This window comes from Urocitellus parryii, chromosome 6 (genome assembly GCF_045843805.1).
Source record: "Urocitellus parryii isolate mUroPar1 chromosome 6, mUroPar1.hap1, whole genome shotgun sequence".
In the NCBI taxonomy this organism is placed as follows: Eukaryota; Metazoa; Chordata; class Mammalia; order Rodentia; family Sciuridae; genus Urocitellus; species Urocitellus parryii.
The window spans coordinates 20220673-20237281 of NC_135536.1; the positions used below are offsets into that span (position 1 = coordinate 20220673).

Sequence of the window (16609 nt, forward strand, 5' to 3'; positions counted from 1 at the left end):
TGTTGATCAAGAGACACAAAGTTGTGTTAGGTAGGAGAAAGACATCCTGGTGTTCTACTGCACTCTAACATGAGAAAGATACTGTAATGTGTATTTCAAAACTAGGAGAAAGAATTTTGAATATTTTCATCATGAAGAAATTATAAATGTTTGAGGACATAGATATGCATACTCTGATTTGAACATCATACAATATGTGTGTATTATATACATATAATATGGATATATATATATTATATACATATATACGGATATATCCAAACATCTTGTTACCCCATAAATGTGTATAAATTTCCTTATAAATAATAAAAAACAACAAAAATATAGCATGGTATGAAAGAGTTAGGATCAGATCAGCAAGCTATGGCTCATGGATCAAGTCTGTCTACCACCTGTTTCATAATTAAAATTTACAAAACGAATATAACCAAAAAAACTCCAGATTTTCACCCAAACAATTCGAGAAAAGTCTTATAAAATCATTCCTAATCTATTATTAACTTTCCAAAAGTCTAGCCAAACAGAAAAAAAAAAAAAAACAACATTATCTTTCATTTTTATTAATTTAGTTGGGATAAACTGAATTATATATATATATATATAATACTGACTTTCTTCTGACTACTGAATTTAAAGATCACTTTTAAATTTTTTTTAAAAAGGTTTTTTGTTGTTGTAGATGGACATAGTATCTTTATTTTATTTTATGAGGTGCTGAGGATTGAACCTAGGGCCTCACACGTGCTAGGTGAGTGCTCTACCACTGAGCCACAACCCCAGCCCTAAAGATCACTTTTAAACTTAAGGCCACAATGAGAACCTCATTTAAAACACTCTGTTTCAGTCTTCTGGGGTCTACTGGGGACGAATTTCAACTACCTCACCTACTACATCAGTGGGTAGTGGTACACTTGGTAAGACTGTGGACTTGAGCCCAATTTGTGTACTCTAGTCTTTGCAATTTTCCCATGTTCTTATAGAATTTTATTCTTTCACATAATGGAATTCATTCTTTTTGTGTCTCATTCAATGCCTAGGGGAGCATTCCTTGATGACTCCAGCTTGCTATAATCTTTTCATTTTCTGGACTACAATAATACTTGCTGTCTAACTATCCCACTGTTTTTAATAGTCATCGGTTTATCCTGTTAGATATGTAAACTGCATTAATCCACAGAGTAACTTTTTCCTCCTGTTGCAGATCATGATGCAATGTAGAATTCTAGTATATATTTGATGAAGAAATTAGTCCTTCCCAACTTAGTTTAAATATTCAGTCTCCTTAGATTCCCTCAAGAAGTCAATTGCTCACATATGTCTTTATATGGAACTTTTTTTTGAGGATACTGATTTTATTTTATCATTTTTTATTTTTATTTCTTTAAAAAATGATAGCAGAATGCATTAAATTTTTATTACACGTATACAGCACAATTTTTTCATATTTCTGGTTGCATATAAAGTATGCTAACACCAATTTGTGTCTTCATACATGTACTTTGGATAATGATGTCTATCACATTTCACCATCCTTGCTAATGCCCTGCCCCCTCCCTTTCCTAACCACCCCTCTGCCCTATCTAGATTTCATATATTCCTCCCATGCTCCCCGACCCTACCTCACTATGAGTCAGTCTCCTTATATCAGAGAAAACTTTAGGCATTTGTTTTTTGGGGATTGGCTAACTTCACTTTATATGGCACTTTTCAAATCAGATTCAACAAATATTTTTTTAACAACTACTGAATACCAGACATAAGTAAAATATAGAGGACAGTGGAGTAACATAATTAGTCTGACCTTCCCTTGTACAATATAAATGATTTTCAACAGGAAATATAATATGGAAAGTAAGCTCAAAACATGAGCTTATTAATTTTAGACAGTGATGATTCTCTGATGATAATGAAATAACTTATAAGCTGGAGTCTACCAGTAAAGAACTAGGGATTACTTTAGTTGAGTGTATATCATGGTGTCTCTAAAGAGGTCACATATGGGTGGAATCATTAGTTATGATAAGAGTCATCCATGTTTAAACCTACAAATACATGGCCATAGAAAAAGCAAGTCAGATTTCCCTGAGGCAAGAACAACTTTAGTAGAACCATAAAGTTGACATGTAGGGGCTGATGAGGCCAGACCCATAGTGATCATCTACAAATATTTGCTTCAATGTAAGGATTGGAAGTCTGATACTGATTAATATGGCAAATCATAGTCTATGTTAAGCAAAGAAGTTGTATAGTGTGTTCCATTTTTATCATTACACTTTTATTGTAAAATGAGTTGTAGTAAAAGCAAGATAGAGTATAAGAAATCAGTTTAGTGACTATCATAGCATTCCTGGAAGAATGATAATGATGACATGATATGAGATAGACTTAAGGGAAAGTTGAATAATAGTCATACTTATAATAGTATATTTATTTATTTATATAATGTTTACATATTTTATATATATATATATATAAAATATATATTTTAGAGGGCTATGTTTGTAGTTCAGTAGTAGAGCACTTGTCTAGTATGTGTGAGGCACTAGGTTCAATCCTCAGCACCACATCAAAATAAATAAATAAAATATAGGTATTGTGTTCATCTACAACTAAAAAATTTATATATATACATATATTAAATATATATTAAAATCAGAAAGGTTTTCTGATGGATTGACATTTGAGGTAGAAGGAAAGTGAGAAATCACCTACTTTCTACTGGTGATGTTAACTCAAGTAAAGGGAATTGGGAATGACTAGGTTTAAGAGGATAGAAAGAAGAACTTGTCACATTACTTTGGAATCATTTGACAACACTATAAGCTCATAATGAGCAAGAACTAAGCCTAGTACCAGCTTGAAAATGGTAGAATACAAATACTAAATACTCTGTTTCAGAGTATAAGCTTTGAATTTATCTTTGAATAATGGCTCAGACATTGTGTCCTTTATGAAGAAATAAGGACAGTTTTACTTACTGACAAAAACCTCATCCTTAGGAATTTAGAGAGCAAGTGTTTGGAAATTACCAAGGTGGGGTCCTGGCGTATAGTAGCTACTTAAAAAAGTGACATTGATTTCTGCTTATATATATATATATGCAACTAGCATAACACATTTTGTATAACAGAAGCCTTTTTATATTGTAATTGTAGAAATATAGAAGCTGACACAAATACTAAATTGTAGAATAGATTACAATATAATGACTTAAATCCTTTTTCTCCTTGTAAGTTTAACTCTCCATATTTTTATGTGTAAGTATTATGCCAGAACTTGGAAGACAACACAAAGTGTTGGATTCAAAATACTAGCTGCCTAGAGTAATTACATGTCAATACCTTTAAAACTTAATTTCTTAACCTCTTGAGTTAGTCAGCTTTCGTCATTGATAAAGCTCCTGAGATAAAACAAAAACTTATAAAGAGGGTTTTGCCGCGTCCGGCTAACGGGAACCGAGTCCGGCGAGAGACGTCGAGGTTAAAAAATAAAAAAAAAAAAAATCACAGGACACCAAGGTTCTTCATCCAGGAGGAGGCATGTGTGCCGTTTATTATCCAAGTTTGTTCCCTTATATACTTTCTATAACTGCAGTGGAAATTTAGCCAAAACAGAGGAGGAATAACACCTGCTACTCTTGGGTTACCGTGACCGTCCCTTATCAGAAAGCTCCGAGAAGGCCAAGATGTTCCCAAAAAGGCATATATGTCTGAGGCAGATAAACATGAAACCGCAAGCCTGCTTCAGGACCCTGTGAGCTGGCCACTTTGACATGCAGAACAAGAAACTCGGGGCTGAGCCCCAGGGGCCAGGGAAGGCCTGCCACCAGCAAGTCCCCCTCTTTAGTTTTTTGCATGTCAAAGGGAATCAAGTAGCCCCTGTCTTAGGTCGTCCACCGCCCCTGCACTGCTTACCCGTCTCTGGGGAGGCCCCATTCCCCTGGCTTAGGTTGCAGTGCAAGCGTGGAAGTTGCCCGTCACTGGGTACTACAAGATCAGCTCTTGTCCTAGTAAATGAACACTTTTCAGTTAGGATGTCATGGCCAGCAGGACACAACTGCGGATCCCAGTCATAATCTTTGCCAGTGGGATAGCTATGACCAGGGAGCTTTCTGAACGTAAGGGTCTGGGATGAAGGCACCAAGTCAGCAGGGTAATTAGGGACCTGGGCAAAAGCAGGCACATAGGAGGGCTGGGTATTGGCTCCTGTCCATCTCATCTCATCTCCGGATGGGTTGTAAGTACACTTCGTGGGCGGAGTCATCCATCTTCAGGCGTTGGTAGTGAACCTGTATTGGCTTGGAGGTTAAAATGTTAATCTGGTCCTTAATGAATTGAGTTATCCTATTTGCAACACAAGGTCCCAAGGTTGCAATCAAAAGAAGACTCAGTAAGGGCCCCAAGAGGGGAAGAAGGTAGGGCAGGAACCCATTCATCCCAGTCCAAAGAGGGTTCTCAAATAATTCTTTTCTCTAGGTCTTCTTGAAGCTCCTTGATTTTAGTGCGAACTATGCCTGATTTATTGGCATAGAAGCAGCACCTTTCTCCCAAAGCTAAGTAAATCCCTCCCTGATTGGCGGTCAGCAGATCTAGGCCTCACCTATTCTGAAGGACTACTTCTGCCAAAGAGTCAATTTGGTCTTGTAGGTCCCCAATAGTGCCAGATAGGGTCTGCACATCATCTATAAGCTGCTGAGATAGATGGCGATAAGAATGTATCGCTGTACCCAGTCCAGCTGTGCCTGTGCCCACAGCAGCCGTTATCCCCAGTGTGGCGAGTAGTGGTAGAGCCTGTACAGCTCGCCTGTGTCTTCTCACTAGAGTCTCTAGGCTGGGGATGGGCAGGGGCTCATCCCCAGGGACAATGGTTATGTCAGGGAGGAGCAAGGCGAGGACACAGCCACCTGTCCAATTTGCTGGGAGTTGGGGGAAGGCAGAGTTCCCACCACACATAAAAACAGTGCCATTAGGGGGGCAGAGGGCTGGAGTGGGTGAGGAATAATTTTTTACTGTTGAGCAATTTCCAAAGGAAGTAACTCCAACATCAACATCATAGATGTTGTTTTGCATTGCACCTAGGAGACATTCTGTAAAAGTGCCCAAAGGTTGGACCTTGAAAGGCAGCCTGGGCTGGCAGGTCCCATCATCAGATATGGTGGCATTGATAGGAACTGCCATGGGCATGACTGCCCCTGTTGTCATGCAGAGCCAGCAGTCACTAGCAAGCGTGGGATCAGAGTTGTTAAGTAAGAAAAGGGTGGTTTTTAAGATATCCCACATATTGGCATCCAGATCTGGGAGCTGAGACTTAGGCAGCACCAAGGGGTGGTATATGAGGTCAGGGACCTGTGGTTTCAAGAGCTTGATGACTTGAAGATGTTTAACAGAATCAGTAGGTCCCCCCCCCACCCCGTCAGAGATCCCTGTAGGGGCTGCAGTGGGCCAACAGGAGGACTTGCCGACTTGACCCTGGCACCCAGCCAACCGGAGTTTAGATTCAACTCCCCCTTGGCAGAAAAGAAACGGAGTGAAGTGAGAAGTCACTCCCACCCCCTCCCCCAACCGGGTCTAGGTCAATCTGGCCTCAAAATACTGTTGTCCCTTGTGTACACAAATCGAGGCCGTCTCATAGCAAGAGACATGAACTGCTGAGGTATAAGTGCAAGTTGTGGAGCAGTTACTGAGGGTTTTTTCGGGACCAGGGGGGTTAATCTTTGGTTTGTTCACGCATACCCATTTAGGGTGGTGAAATCCCCCAATTTGTTGATGAACTTCAGCCCGGAGGTAGGCTACCTTGGTTACACAATCGGCTGTCTGAATCCAGCTACTGGGGGCCTGATTCCAAATCCCTCCCCTGCACTCGCAGGGGGTCCCAAAAAGATGTTGATGGATATTACCTGGTGGGGGTTTTAGCCCTCCGTCTGCAGGCCTGTATGACAGGACCGTTATAAGGAAGATCCATCCTGCAAAACTCATTCTGTCACTTCTTTGGAGAAATGAAAATGGCCGAACCTGAAGTCCCAGGGTCATCGCTCCTTCCTGAGTCTATGTCCACCGGTCTCGTGCAGCGTTCCGGGACCCAAATGGGTTTTTCCGTCCCTGGAGGGAAGACACATATAGCTCCTCTCACTCTAGCCAAGAGTGGAGCAGGGGATTGCCACTTTCCTGTAGATAAATCCTTCCACCTTATTTGTGCCTTTTGCATGGTGGGAGAGGAGAAGTGACGCTGCGCCGCTGTACGGCCTTCAGCGTCTGTGAGCAAAAAATTTAAAGTGAACAGAGTTATATTTAACAGTGCATGTGGTCCCTGACAACTCTGGTATATTTCTCCCTCTTTTGTTTTTTGCAAATAGGTTTTAAGATGTTGATGGGCCCGTTCAACAATGGCCTGTCCTTGGGAGTTATATGGGATTCCTGTTCTGTGTATAATATCCCACTGTGAGCAAAATTTTTGGAAGGTTTGACTAGTATAAGCTGGGCCATTATCTGTTTTTATGCATCGGGGGGTTCCCATGAAGGAAAAGGTTTTTACATAGTGCTGTATCACATCTTTAGCCTTTTCTCCTGAATGTAAAGTAGCAGAGATAAACCCAGAAAATGTGTCTATACTGACATGTACAAAGGACAACTTTCCGAAACTAGGAATATGAGTTACATCAGTTTGCCAGATGTCATTTGGCTGAAGGCCCCTTGGGTTGACTCCCAGAGAAGGGGAATAGATAAAAGATGCACAAGTAGGGCATAGGGAGACAATTTTTAAAGCTTGATCCCGGGAACATCCTGAGCGGAAGCGTAAGGATTGTGCATTTAGGTGAAATTTATTATGAAGCTGGAGGGCCTTATCATACTCAGTTATTGTATATACATGGTTAGTGGCATGTGTGGCAGCGTCTGTCACGGCGTTGCCCGCCGCCAGAGGGCCTGGAAGCCCGGAATGACTTCTAATGTGACCTATGAAGAGGGGATCTGCCCTAGCCCATATAAGAAGCTGTACTGTCTGTAGTTGGTCCATGATAGTGGATTGTTTTCCAATTTAAGGTGCCGTTTCAATCGAGGAGGCGAGCCTGGCGATATAGAGACTGTCTGTGAAAACATTAAGGGGCACTGAATTGTAGATCTTTAAGGCCAATGTTAAGGCTGCAACTTCCACCTTTTGGGCTGAGCAATCGGCCACTCTCTTGCGGATGACCTGGGTCCCATCTGAAACGACAGCAAACCCATTTTTGGCCCCGTCAGTGAAGACGGTTTGTGCGCCTGGAATAGGGTCCTGTTTTAGGATCTTTGGGAAAATTATTGGACATGTTTTTAGACTTTCAAGGAGCCTGCTTTTAGGGTAATGATTGTCAACCTGTCCCATGAAACTACAGAAGAAGAGACACCAGAGATCATGTTCCTGTCTTAATTTAGAAAGAATGTCTTGATTATATGGTAATATGAGAATGTCAAAGGTTTTCCCAAACAAGGCATCTCCTAGATATTTTGCTTTCCAAACTAATTGTATTACCTGATCATGGAAAGGTATCAAGACCTGGGAGGGGGATGCAGGTAAGTGAACCCAATAAATAGGACCAGTCTGCCAAAAAACTCCAGTTGGGGTGAGTTTTGACGGCAGAACAATGAATAACAAGGACTGGGAGTAGTCCACCTGCATTACCTGCATCTCTTGTAAGGCTGTCTCTATCAATCTAAGTGCCTTTAAGGCTTCTGGAGTAGGTTTTCGTGGGGAGGTGGGTGAGGGGTCTCCTCTCAAAAGGTCATACAGGGGTTTAAGTTAGTAGTTCAATATACTTAATGTTTAATCAACAATGTGAATTTATTTACCAAAATTAATCTTTATCTTAAACAGTAAGAATTATTAGGCAATAAGGATCTTTCTTTAAAGAAATAAACTTACATTTTAATAGGTGTTTATCATGTCAAAATATGGACAAAATTTTAGCTCACATTAGTATAGTTAAATTAGTAAAATAACCTGAAATACCCTTAAATTAATTATAGTCAGTTTAGTATATATAAATCTCTTTTTTAATTGCTCTAACTTTTTACATCATCTGTTTAGATAACAATATAAAAATCTTTTTTACTTAGGAAAATGAATATAAAGACCTTGTTTTACCCAAAGATGATTTCTTTCTTCTTTTTAGGATCCATGTGTGCTTTTTCTTTGTTGAAGCATCTTTTTCTTTTTAATACTTTGGAACAATTTCTGAAAACCTTAGAATCTATAAACAAATTATTATACTTTGATAAGAAATATCAATGAAAATATAGTTAAAACCCTTAGATATTTTGTAGAAATAATTTTAATAATTTATCATCTTATGAGTTTAAACAGTAACCTTGAGAATTAGAAACTACTTGATTGTATTTTCACTTAAAAGCAAATTTATAGTAAACACATTTATCTCAAATATCTGTAACTGAAAAGGCAGAGTATCTGATAAATGTAAATATAAAACATAAATTATGGGCTTCCTGTTGAAGAAAAACAATTAGGCAAATATATATTAACTAATCAATAGGCATGTACTAATTAATTTATAGATTAACAAATATAGGTTATCTAAATATCTAAAAATATATATATTAAGAATAAGAACATAACTTATAATTGTATTAACTTTATGTAACCACGTGGTCTTAAAATATTTGGATCCATTTTAATTTATTTTTAACTAGGAGTGCACTCTTCTATGTGACGTCACTTGATGTAACTGAAATAAGATCCTTGAGTATACATTTTTATTTTTATAGTTAGCAATGAGAATAAGGATTTTTTGGTCATCACAGGAACTTTGCCGGCTTGTTCCTGTGGTGAGCAAATGCATCCTCATAACCTCCAAAATTAAAAGTAAAATATAAAGAAAGCATATTTGATATCTCTCATCAATAGAACATTATTTAGTAACACAACTATAAAGAAAAAGTCAGGTTATTTAACTTAGAACTAGTTTAAATTTAGGACTGTAACATAGAAACCTGTGGAATTAAATTTTGTCTGAAAAAGATATCTTTCGTTAGCATTTACAGGTAGGCATTTTTTTAAAAATACAGGCTCTGAGCAGCTCTGGTAGAAATCTGAAACACAGCAGTACAGTTAGTGGCTAGAAGGCGGGACTAGAAGTCCTGTCTGAGTGACTGTGGAAGAACCAATCAGAAGCCCGCAAAAGTGTGGGAGGTGGGACCAGGAAGCTGCTCTTCTGGCCAGGCACCCCATGGTTACCATGGTGATGCAAACAACATGGAGTCTGCTGCCCGTTTTCGGGGCAAAAGTTTCCCAAGTTTTCCTAGTCGATTGCATTTTGTTTGATTTTGTCTGCATTTTTCCCCGCCTGGCCAAGATCTTACTGCAGTAGCAGCTTGTTCTGTCTCTGCGACCTGCGGTTGCAGCTGTACATCCTGCACTTCCTGGCATTCCCTTGGGGAGTCTACAGATTGAAAGGGGTTGGCCTGAGGAAAGTGACGGAGTTGCCCACTCCCCGGAATATTGCCCTGTCTCTGGACCACCCTGTACACTCTGGTTTCCGGGGCCGCGGGAGGGCCCCTGTTCCCGTTTTGAGGGCAGCAGCCAGGACCTGTCCGGTAATATGAGCTCCATCAATATCCTTACAAGCTCGAATCATGTCATCAACACTCTTTGCTCTGGTAGATTTAATGGCATTTTGGCAATAGGAATTTGCATTTTCAAGAGCCAATTGCTTAATGATTGGCATGGCTTGTTCCAAGTTAGGGAATATTTTTCCTGCTATCTGCATCAATCGGGCAATGAAGTCAGAATAAGGCTCAGAGGGTCCTTGAGCAATTTTTGAAATTTTTGTTTCAGCATTTGAAACAGGTAGAGCCTTCCAAGCCTGAACGGCTGCTGTAGCTATCTGGGCATAGACCCCAGGATCATAATTAACTTGTTGATTTATGATAGCATATTGTCCTGAGCCTGTTAACATTTCAAGGTTACGCCGTGGGAAACCGGCGTCCTGATTAACTCGGGCTAGCTCGCGACACCTCTCTTGATTTTCACTTTTCCACAACAAAAAATCCCCTCCGGACAACACAGCCCTGCAAAGCTGTTGCCAGTCATTAGGTGTCAGCTGATTGGCAGAGAAAGACTCGAAGAGAGTCAATGTAAAGGGGGCATGGGTTCCGTAATTAGTAACTGCCTCCTTTAGTTGTTTAATATCCTTAAAGGCTAGAGGAACATGCACTCTGGCTGGCTGTCCATCGGCATCCAAGTTTTCAATTACTGGAAAAGTTTGGGTTGTCTTAGGCTGCCACTGAACACCCCCCCGCCTTCTGGGGTTGTCCTCGTCCCAATCGGGGTTGTAAGGAGGGAGCTCAGCATCGATCAGGGCCATAGGTGCTTTAAATCTTGACTTTTTCAATCGACCCTCCAGTTCCTCTATCTCCCTTTCCAGTTCTTCCTCCTGCCAGCTGTAACCATGGAGCCCAGTTAGTAACTCCCTTATCTTAGAAATGTAGTCAGCACTGTGAAGCCCAGCTCAAGGCCAGAGGCCTTGTTTACATATTTTTGTGGAAAACTAGTAAGGGAGTGTCCAGCGCCTGGAGTGCTGATTTTTTCAGACAGTAGCCAAATAAAACAGAGCAACATGAAAATAGGAAGTTTATCTACATTGAACTTTTGTAGAGATTCTTTTTGTTGAAAGTCCTAAAATAAGCCATGGTGAATATTCTGGAGAAGGTCAGTTAAGACTTTTCTGTGGGCCTGGTAGGGAGGGGGAAGATGAGAAGGCAGGGTTGAGAGCAGCTAGGGTGGATCTAAGAATGAAGAAGGAGATGTGAAAGAATAATGGGAAAGGGGTAAGAACTCTGCCATTTGCTCTTCCTGGACCTGATTAAGGGCCTGTTCACATTCAGCAAGCTGCTCCTTAATCTTTACTTTATCAGTTAAAAGAGCATCCTTTACCAATCTCCATAGGGAGAAAGTAGCAATCGGGACTCTATCCGGACCCTGGTCCCTCAACAACTTTTGGATATCCTGCTTTACCAAATCCCAATCACTATTATTAAGAAAGCCTCCTGTCAGAAACCAAGGACAAGCCTGGGCTATAGCTTCAACGAATTCGGTTGCTGTCTTGGTTTTTATTCCTGTTCCTTGTTTGCTTAACAGTTCTTTAACTTCGTTGGCCAGACGAAGTTTCGCTGTTGAGTTACCCATGGTACGTACCCTGTCTCTTTAAATTATCTTTATACCAATCCTCCCCCTTCTCCCTTAGAAGGTGAGCCTCGTCCGCTTACCTCTGCTTTCCGGATCTCGGTGGGACCTCCAGATGCCGCGTCCGGCTAACGGGAACCGAGTCCGGCGAGAGACGTCGAGGTTAAAAAATAAAAAAAAAAAAAATCACAGGACACCAAGGTTCTTCATCCAGGAGGAGGCATGTGTGCCGTTTATTATCCAAGTTTGTTCCCTTATATACTTTCTATAACTGCAGTGGAAATTTAGCCAAAACAGAGGAGGAATAACACCTGCTACTCTTGGGTTACCGTGACCGTCCCTTATCAGAAAGCTCCGAGAAGGCCAAGATGTTCCCAAAAAGGCATATATGTCTGAGGCAGATAAACATGAAACCGCAAGCCTGCTTCAGGACCCTGTGAGCTGGCCACTTTGACATGCAGAACAAGAAACTCGGGGCTGAGCCCCAGGGGCCAGGGAAGGCCTGCCACCAGCAGGTTTTACTCTGAACCAGTTTTAGAGGTTGTTGCCAATGGTTTCTTGGCCTTGCCCATTGCCTTTGGACCTGTGGTGACCACGGCAGGGAATATTTGGCAGAGGAGATCTTTACATCCCATGGAGTATGGGAAAGAAAAAAAAAAAAAGAGATGGGACAGGAACAGGGTCCTGATGTGCCTTTTGAAGTGTTCATCATCCACTAGGCCCCACTTAGTCCCACTGCCTGGCAAGTACATCTTTAGCACATGGGGTCATTTAAGATCCAAACAGGAACACTTCACAAATTCCTATTTCACATGAACCTGTGGAATTATGTTCATTCTTTATCTAAGTGATGAGTCTCAAGCACAGAAGCAAAGAGAGGAGAATGTCATGGAAGCTTCCCAGATAGTCTTCTTGGTGAACTTTTGGTTTGGAGAGTCCATGCAAAGAAGTAAGGATATAGAGTCATTCAGCTCAGCTCTCTGAACTCACAAAGAACTTATTGATATCATGGTCTGATTAGCTTCCCAAATGGTACCTATGAAGAAGATAAATATTGATTAAAAATTAAAGGTGAAAGTAATAGATTTGGGGAACTTGAAGGTCATCAGACTGCACTGGAATACTGAGCTGTTAGTACCAGTAGAGCAGCAAATCTTTGAAATATAAGGGCCAATGAGATCAATGGGGAGTATGGGAATGCTAGCTGCAACAGTGATATCAACTAACATGGAGTCATAGTTGCAATTATATCTCCTAAAAGACACCTCTAAGTCCCAACTGCTGTAACCTGTTGTGGTTTGGATATAAGGTGCCCCCCAAAGCTCATGTGGTAGACATTGCAAGAAAGCTTAGAGCTGACATGATTGCTTTATGAGTCCCTTAATCTAATGTGAGTATTAACTCACTCATAGGTATTAACTGGGTGGTAACTGAGGATCCCTGGGGATATGCTTTTCATATTTTGTCCCCAGAGAGTAGAGCTCTCTGCTTCCTGGTGTGATGTCCTGACCCATTTTCCTCTACTACACCCTTCCACCATTATGTTCTGACTGAGCTTGTGTCCACAGCAATAAAGTTAGACTTCTATGAACAGAGACCTCTGAAACTGTGAGCCCTCAATTAAACTTTTCCTCTTCTAGTTGTTCTTGTCAGGTTTTCTTGGTCTTGGCAGTGCAAAAATTGACTAAAACAGTGCCCATAAGTGTGACCTTAGTTGGAAAGAGGTTCTTTGCTGATATATTACCAAGTTAAGGAAAGTCCACACATTTTTGGGATTGTCCAGTGACTGATGTCCTTATAAGAAGAGAGAAATTAGGACATGGAAATAGGAGACACACACCAAGAAGACTGAGTGCAGTCAGGGGCAGGGATTGGAGTGATGTGTCCAAAAGCCAAGGAAAACCAAAGATGGCCGAAAACCATCAGTGACTGGGAAGAGGCATGCAAGAGTTCTGTCCTAGAGCTTGCAAAGACAAGGTGGCCCTGCAAACACCTTGGTTTCAGATGCTTAGCTTCCAGAACCAAGGGAAAATGCACTTTCTTATTACTTTAAATTACATATTTGATGTACTTCCTTACAACAATCCTAGGATACTAATACACAGAGCTCAGAAGAATTACCTCATGCAATAAATCAGGCATTTTCTAAACACCATCTAGTCATGAAGACATTTAAGCAACTGTGTAGATGAATAGATGATACATTGGAGATAGATAAAATAGATAATCGATAGATTTATGTGCATATATACATATGTATGCATATATATGCATATATATATATATATATATATATATATATATATATATATATATATGTTATATTTTCAGGCTTTTTTGACAAACAAATGGCAGATGGGGTCAAATGTGTCAGAATGAGAAATGCCCATAAGGGAAAATGAGAAGAGAGGCAGGAAGCCATAAGCCCATGATCCAGGTCTGATCTTGAGTGAAAGAGAGAAGAATAGAAGGAAGGAAGGAAAGTCAGAACCTGAAACTGCTGTGCAATCTAAGCAAATTGCAGAAATGTCACTGAAAGTCCTAAAGTAAAAGTCACCTGGAAAAATTTCTCCTCTCCTAGGAAGATTTTTTTTTTCCCTGTACTATCTCCACATATTCAGCCTTGGCTGAGAGTAGCCCCGTGGGAAGCAGGACCTCAGTCTAAACACAGTGATTTCAGAAAGCAGAGGTAGAAACTGCCAGGAAACTCTTAACTGCACTTGTGGACCTGAGAGTTGTGTTCTCATGGTTACTTTAAGTGGGATCACAGGGTTTGTGGGGAAATCTCCCAGCATCAACTCTGCATCCCTGGCAGCAATCCTTTTACCACCATTTGTATGAAATGATTTTTCACTTTTTTTAAAACATATTTTACTTGCCCAGACAGAAAGGGTAGAAGGGGATTGGGTTAGGAAAGTAGTGCATTCAGGGTTTTTTTTATGAGTTAAATCTCTTTTTTATATAAGATGCATAAGGTATTAAATATCTCTGTTGGGTGAGAAGAGAGGTTCCTTTATCCCTTTTTTCAGTGTCTGGCAGCATAGGCAGAATTTCAACATAACATGCCTTGCTGTCCTGGCTACTTGTGGGAACTTCAATCTGAGTGTCAAGAATGGACTCTTCCAGACCTGATAATGTCATTCATGCCACTTTCTTTTTACTCTTCTAATTTTTCTAATCCTTTTTTTTTTCTTTCTGCAGGACTTCGCTTTATTCTAACATCAGCATCCATATCATCCTCCATGAAGTCCCTTGGGTGTCTAATTTGAGTTTGGCAAACCTTTCCCAAGGACCTGATATGTGCTGGATACTGTGCTAACATGCAATGATTTCTCTGAGAAAAATATATGATCTTTGATTTTAAGAAGTACACGGATGCATGAAGGACATTGAAATAGCAATTTCAGCTTAATGTAATAAGCACCAGGCAAAAAATAGAACCAGGTGTGTTTGAACACAAAGACAAATAACCAAATCAGCCTGGGGTGGAGAGTGAAGCACTGGCAATCACAACACCTCCTAGCTGCTGTGGGTTCGCCTGTCGCATGATTTTCTCATGTAGAGACCTATACTCCTCTGTTTACCTTCCTTTCCCTCATAATTAATGATTAAGTGCTATAAATTATTCAAATGAAAAATAACACTCATTGCTTCATATGGTGCTTGAAGTAGATCATCTCAAAAGTTAACACACCATATCCATGTTCAAGAAGCGGCTCAAGTTGTGAATATACTTAGTTGTGTAGAAAGTACTCAATTAGCATAAAGATTATGCTCCAAAGCTTACTCTTTATATAAATTGTTCAGAATGCATAATATAATTTTCCCATAGAAAACAAAACTATATATTATCAGGCTAGTCCATGAAAGTCTAATTGCCTTATAATGTAGCTAGTGTATTATATATTTATCATGAAAATCATTAAAATCATATTAACTCACCAAAAATTGGAAAGATTGAATACCCAGAAATGGTGGCTTACTAAAATAAATTTTGTTTTAGCTAATTAACTATATAATAGATAACTATAAAATCACTGATAATTACCCTGCACAAGAATATTTCCAAATCTTGTGAGTTTTCTGATTTAAAATATTAGGTAATACAAAAGTGTGAAGAGCACAATAGAAAAAGTTTCTTATTAGTCTCTCTTCAAGAAGCATCTAATATAAATAGTTGATTAAGTAGTACAGACTTTTATGAAATGTGAATGGAAAACATATTTAATAACGTATTAAGAAAAGTGCACATATATTTATTTTTATTTTTAAAATCCTAGATAGAAATATAAAATGTGTTTTTTAGTAGCTCAAGAATGAGTCTTTTTAAATTTACATTTTGTTGCTTTTCTGAATTTATTTCATTTTACATGTTTATTTGTACTTTTCCAAAATTTCAGACTTTCCAATTTGTTTTGTTTCAGGATCTCGCTCACATGTTGCTGTTCAGAATAAGTTTACAAAATTGCTCCTTCCAGCATTCTCAAAATGGAGATTTACTATTCCACTTAATTTGCTTTATTCTATCTTATAGCATATATCAACCCTTGACATATTATATATCCATGTATTTAATGTCCTCTAATTTGCCATACAATATGCATTCCATGGAGGCAGAGACTGTATCTAGTGAGTTTACTGCTTTATTTCCAGCACTCTAGACAAATGCCAGAAATGTAGAAAGTACACAATATATCATTGAAAGAATTATCACATGTAAATAAATTACTATATAATTAGAAAAATACTGTTTTCAAGATATATATACACACACACACATATATATACATATACATATACACGTGTGTGTGTGTGTGTGTGTGTGTATATATATATATATATATATATATATATATATATATATATATAATGGGCATGCTCTTTAACTCTATGTATTTAAACAGGAAAGAAAAACTACCATTGAGAAAAACATAACCTTCCAGATAATAAACACTTGCACTTTAGTAAAGTTTTTTTTGTGTGTGTGTGAAAAATGACAACATGGAGCTTTATTTAGATTCTTGTGCAGTCTGTTGAATCCCTTCAATGTTTTCCAGAGAACATTAAGTCTGTTTACTGACCTTCTAAAATCTGTGCCCCCACCAAGTGAACTGTTATTTGCACAGTTCATACACATTGTAGTTTGATTTTATGTATTTGGCTCAAATAGATTGCAAGGTGGGAATAATTGAAGAGAAGGTTAAGGGGAATGGGGAATGCTGGGAGGCTTTCTGGAGAAGTTTCTGGGCAAGATGTAGATGATCTGATGGAATCAAATAAATCATTGAGGATAATCTAAATTACACAGAGATGAAAACAGTACAAATATGTCATCGACTTAAACCAACAAAAGTTCATGTTTTGTTGATGCTCTATCTGTGCATTAAAGGTCAGAAGGGGCTCAATTCAATCATTTTTCTTTCTTTTAGAAAATTTATGC

At 39.2% G+C, this 16609-nt stretch overlaps 1 pseudogene; it reads right to left on the bottom strand.

The window, feature by feature from the left end:
• Positions 1-4219: 4219 nt before the first annotated feature.
• On the bottom strand, positions 4220-5279 carry LOC144255411 (syncytin-2-like; annotated as a pseudogene).
• Between the last annotated feature and the right edge of the window lie 11330 nt (positions 5280-16609).